The sequence below is a fragment of the Moschus berezovskii genome, chromosome 3 (genome assembly GCF_049115385.1).
Source record: "Moschus berezovskii isolate FMDL1 chromosome 3, NW_MosBer_1.0, whole genome shotgun sequence".
NCBI lineage: Eukaryota > Metazoa > Chordata > Mammalia > Artiodactyla > Moschidae > Moschus > Moschus berezovskii.
The window spans coordinates 92,475,604-92,482,101 of record NC_142462.1 but is presented as its reverse complement, the minus strand read 5'-3'; positions in this window follow the sequence as shown (position 1 = coordinate 92,482,101).

Sequence of the window (6,498 nt, the reverse complement as noted above, 5' to 3'; positions counted from 1 at the left end):
GGCTCTTTTGTCCATGGAATTATCCTGGCAAGAATACTGGAGTGGGTTGCCGTTTCCTACTCCAGGGGATCTTCCTGACTCAGGGATCAAACCCATATCTCCTGGGGTTCCTGCAGATTCTTCTCACACCTGGGAAGCCCATCCACTTATCTACACCTTGCCAAAAAAATATTTTACCTTCTCTTCTATTCATATAATAATATGTCCATGTTTCTAGCAAAGGTCAGCACTTCTCTTATTTTCTAGAACCCCATCCTCTGTATTGCTTCATCAACATTTCCCCTGCTTTCTCATGTCTTTAGTTTCTCTCTCTGATGACACTATTAACATAAATACATGCTAGTGTCCATCCTAAAAACAAAAAACTGACCACACCTCCCCCTGCAATCATTGCTTTATTTCTCCCATTTACAGCAAAAGCCTTAGAATTGTCTATAATCTTGTAATCTCTGTAATTTTTCTTCCTCTGTTCTCACTTAAAAGCAATTGCCATAGTTACCCTGTTTTCCAATTTTTCTCAATCCGCACTACTTTAAATATGATTGACTGTGACCTCCATCACATGAAACCCAATGGTCATTTCTTACTTTTCATGTAAATCCAAGTCAATTCATTGCTTATTCCTCAAAACACACTTCACTTGGTTTCCAAGACATTTTCCTTCTCTAGTTTCATTCCTTCTTTTCTAACCAGTCCTACTGTTTAGTTCACTGATTCTTTATCTCCAATAATGGAGAGTCTCAGGATCAATCAAACCATAGCTTCAGTTTTTTTCCTCCAAACCCTTGGAACCATTCTTGAATCTTAACCTTTTACACCTACATTTAACTAACAGCAAATTCTGTCAAGTCTAACAACACAGTATGTCCAGAATCCATTTGATTTCTTCCACCATCTATATCCCCTTCTGGGTTGATCTCATTCAGTTCCAAAACTTTAACATATCTATACACTGTCAACGCCAAATTTGGGAGTTCTAGTCTGGTTCCCTCTGCTAAACTCCAGACTGGTATATCCAGTTGTCTATAGCCTCTATAGGCATCTCAAACTTAACATGTTTCAAGTGGTCTCCTGACATTCCAATCTGTCACTGTCTTTCTTACTTAAGGACAGGTAATTCCATTCTTCATGTTGCTCAGGTCAAAAGTTTTACTGTCATCTTTGACTTCCTTCTTTTTCAAAGGCCACATATGATCAGTTAGCAAAAGCTGTATAAAGTTCTTCCAAATACATACAGAATTTGACCACAGCTACCACTGTAGTCCAGGCCAAAATCATCTCTCTCATTTGCATTACTTGACCAAAGAGAAAAGCTTTGTGTTAAAACTGGGACAAGAACTGATAAGCTTCAGGACACTTCTCATAACATGCTATCTCTGGTTAATTTAATGAGCTGCATCCTCTTCAATTCAGGATGACTTGAGAACAATTTTTCCCTTAAATGCTAAGATAAAGCTAATAGAGCTCAGAAATTTGAAGTGTATGGATAATTGTATGCTAATTTTATATAATTTTTATCAATAGGTTATGAGCTGCTGTCTCTTCTATTATCAGACACATGAGTATTATGTAACATGGTTGGTACCTATATCAGTATTAAAATAGCAATGTTATTTATCATTTTTTTCTACATAACAACCCCCATGTAATTTCTCAGGAAAAATAATAAAAGATATCCAAATATCCTTGATCTCAAATGTACCTATCAAGTTATGACTTTTCATAGTGGATTTTCTGTTGGTGATCCTGCAAAGATACAGAGAGTGGGCTTATGAAAGTTTTGATAACAAAGGAGCTGTTTAAAGATCAATGTATAAATTTTGTCATTAGCATTTCTTTCTTGAAATTCTACAATTTGTGATTCTTTAAGAAGGTAACTGAAATTCTGAAATAATAATGTCTGAAGAGAGATTTATATTTAGTTTCAAAAGTTCACTAAGTTCATTAAACCCATATGGTACCTTTATACAAATTAGGAAGTATGTCATTTGTTTCTCTATAAATACAGTTTGGATTTATTATAAAATGAGTTCATTATTTTTATAACATTATTTATAATAAAGATTATTAAGTGATAATCATTTATAATAATTAACAGTGATTTATTTGTAAGAAAAATACCTGTTTAAACTGGGACTTTAAACAAAATTATATGAACTGTAAAAGAAATGTCAGGTTTAGATGGTGTATACTAATAAGATATTACATTTTAATTTACTTTTGTAAAATCAGTATAGATATTATTAAAGCAATTCGTTATTGAGAATCACAAGTTATTTTATATGTGGTTGTATTAACAATCTATTATCGATCTTTCTTTCATAATTTGAAGAGAATGTTTTGCTCCTCTTAGAAGAAAATACTTTTCTTCTGTTTGTTGGCTAATCATCATGATTTACTTAATCAGTTTAGACTGCTGTAACAAATTACTATAGACTAGGTAGCTCAAACAACAAACATTTGTTAGAACAATTCCAGAGGCTGGAAGTCTAAGATCAGAGCACCTGCATGAGAGCCCTTTCTGGTTTACTTGTTGTGTCCTTATGTGGCTGAAAGAGGAAGCTATCTCTGGCCTTTTCATATAGGAGCACTAAACCCATTCATGAGGGCCCCTATGATTTAATTACTTCCCAAAGTTCCCACCTCTAAATACCATCACATTGAAATTAAGGTTTCAACACATGAATTTTGGAGGGACACAACCACCCAGTCCATGGTGGTGGTTTAGTCACTCAGTCGTGTCTGATCCAGTCCATAATGTTTACTAATTTTGTTAGAACAAGATATTTAATTGCCATCAGCCAGAAGAGTTATGTTTGTATAATAGTTTACAAATAGCCCATCTCTGGACCTGATTCAGAGTTTTGATAGAAGTAGAAACCATGTCACAAAAGTAAAAATGCTGCAATGAAAACGGTTCCCCTTAAAGGTGGTAACTTGTGTAGTGCATGACCTGAACAACTATATGAGGCCACCATTAGTTTAAATTAGTATAGTTTAAAATTTATAAATTTATAAAATGCCTTTACATAAATGAGACATTTTATTAGATGTCAAAAATAGAAGCATGGAATAGATGTAGTATTAGTCATCAAGGAACTCACTATAATTTCTGCAGTTTTTCAAAAAACCTTTCCTAAAAAAAACAGTTTTCATTCACTAACTTATTCACTCAACAAATAATTCTTGTGCCTTTTAAGTGTACTGATATTGGTCTAATATTGGAGTATTTAAAGTCTTTTTCTTACCTCAATATATATTTAAAATTGTGTTCTGTATTTTCATATGTTTCTACTTTGGGAGTAATGTCTATATTGTCTTACTTTAACCTCTATGTTAAATTTTCAAGGCTGTTAAGTCATGCTACAACATTCTATAATAAAAGATCAATGGATAACTTTTTAAATGGTTTGAAAAACTAACAAAAAATGCAATGGAAAACGTTTTCTTTGCCCCTTGGCATAGGGCTCCTCATAAAACAAATCAATCTTCCTGTATATTTGTTAAAATAATGTAAATTTATTATACATTATTTATTATTATTAACCTGAAATCTTCATAATTTATATACTGAGAACTTTTATAGAGATATGATAGCCAGTGGGACTCTGAAAAACTAAGGTGGTATGACCCACGTTTATAACTTTTCCACATTGGTCTTTGGATACCTAGAATAGTTGTGTACTGTTATAGCTGGCAAATCATACCAAGTGTTTTAAATGCAGTCTAATTTCACTTGTCACAATCCTGGAAGGTAGGTATTATCATTGTCTTCAAGGTAAGGGTTCTGAGGTATAACTGGGGATTCATCTGGTATATGACAAGTGCTAGGTCTTTTAATTCCACCACAATTTCATGATTTAGCTTTTTAGTAAGTATTCCTTTCTGCCCCATTTCAGATCTACTGAACCACAATCAGTGAGAGTAGAGCCCAAGGGTACTTAAAGCATCTCAGGTAATCAAATGAAAATGGTCCACACGCAGCCTTGGGAACTTGGTTCTATTTCCTCCAGGAAATATTTCTATTTCCTCCAAACTTCTGAGAGATACTAGACAACAGAGATTTTGAGGTTATACTTGCTGCTGAGAGGCTCGGAGAAGGCAATGGCAAGCCACTCCAGTACTCTTGCCTAGAAAATCCCATGGATGGAGGAGCCTGGTGGGCTGCAGTCTGTGGGGTTGCTAAAAGTCAGACATGACTGAGCGACTTCACTTTCACTTTCACACATTGGAGAAGGAAATGGCAACCCACTCATGTTCTTGCCTGGAGAATCCCAGGGACGGGGGAGCCTGGTCGGCTTCCGTCTATGGGGTCACACAGAGTCGGACACGACTGAAGTGACTTAGCGGCAGCAGCAGCAGCAGCTGAGAGGCTATATAAGGAATACAAAAAACCTGCTTCAATTAAAAGCCTATTACAAGTATGACCTCACACACCTAACCCTGTTGTCTGTTTCCCCACATGTAAAATGATCCGTAATGTAAGCACTTGGTATCACGCCTAGACCACGCTAGGAACTCGGTAAATGCTCCCTACTAATTTCAAAAGTGAAGGCCCAGAGACTGCCAAGTTGCTTCAGTCGTGTCCGACTTTTCGTGACCCCATGGACTGCAGCCCGCCAGGCTCCTCCGTCCACGGGTTTTCCCAGGCAAGAGTACTGGAGTGGGGTGACTATCTCCCGGAGTTTGCTCAAATTCATGTCAAGTCGGTGATGCTATCTAACCATCTTATCCCCTGTTGACCCCAGGACACATCATATGGAGGAAAATTTTTACTATGAGGGAGAGGGATTATGGTGTGTGTTATTTGTGTTAGGTCAAGTATGTGGAGAAAGCATCTAATTCTGGACATCGTTTATACTTAGAATACATTTTACTTAGCAACTGAACGAGCTGTATTCTTTCCTTTTGGAATTAGTTGACTAATTTAAAATACATTACTTATTTAAACAGAACATCTGGTTTACAATCCCTAATTAAAGTGGCCTATTTGCTTTACCCACTTTGCATTGTTTTGATTTTATAACTAAATTGATTATAAAACCTTATACTACAAAAGCCAAATATCTGTGGATAGCCAATACTAGCTAACCTTCCTCTAATCCTCCCAGAGACAGCCCTGAACATCAGAACATCAACCAAGTTATTCTGGGTATTGGTGCTTCATGACCAAGGGAGAAAACTATCTAACAGTTCTCTCCTTACAGGTCTTAGTTTTGTGAAAAGTGAAGATATTTTCCTCTGGAAAATGTTTTGTGAACCAAAAGAACTACTATGTTCAATAAGTAGGGATTTCAATATTACAAAAAAAAAAGAAATACAATAAAATCCACCTCTGAACTCTGACAGGATCCATTCCAGAAACCCTTTCCAGAATTTATACAGATCAGTCATCATCTCTTCCTATTGAGCTTGTATTTTTCATTGTGAGCCAAGGGTTAACAACTGTGGCCTACAGGCCAAATCCAGCTTGCCACCTGTTATCATAAATAAAGTTCCATTGGAACACAGCTACAACTATCATCTATTATGTATTATCTTTGGCTATCTTCATGCTGTAACAACAGACTTAAGTAACTGTGACAGAGACCATATGGCCCTCAAAGCTTAAAATATTACCTGCAATTTAACAAAAAAGGCTTGCCAACTTCTACTTTACTTTCATTAAAAAGAAACTATTGAAATTTTGAATTACAAGAAAATAAATATTTTTCTATTCTTACCACAAAGTTACACACTTTGACCTACATATGACTTGACAATTTTTGTGGACTAGCTTGGGTATCTAAACACTGCTTATAGCTCTGTTTCTAGGGATCCTTTAGAAAGTATACACAACCAGTTGAGCAAAGAAGGGACACTTATCTATTTAATTGACTCACTCCAAGAATCAACCAAAGAATAGGCCTGATAAGCTTGGAGAAAACATGTTTACTTCTTTTTTAAATAGGTTTATGGAACTAGAGAGTCATGAAAAGCTGTTGACAATAATAGCAAGCACTGCCTCAAAATATATTTACTCACATTTATAAATAACAAAAAAATTCCTTTACTACTAGAAATTCCCCAATTCTTAAAAGGTAAGATGGTTTTTAAGACTATATGGAATAAATTTTTGTCAGGTAATATACACAACCGTGTTAGCATTTTTCCTTTTCTCAACCGAACACACTTTTACCCACATTTCTAAAGTGCTACAGAGCAACCAGCAGGGCAGTGTGATAAATGGGGATGGTTCAGAGAGCTACACAAGACAAGATTTACCTTTCCATGACTTAAAAAAACAGGGGAAAAAAATATGTATCCTGCACTTTTGGTTTGTATGTTTAATTTATATAGTACATGAATTTCTCTTTTCAACTAACTTTCCATAAATATTAAAATAGTAGAATATCTTTTCTAAAAGTTCTCAAAGTAATCATCAGATTTCTTTACTATTAATATTTAATAGAAAAATAAAACCAAGCTACCAAGTCTATTATTTAGGCTAAAAAAAAG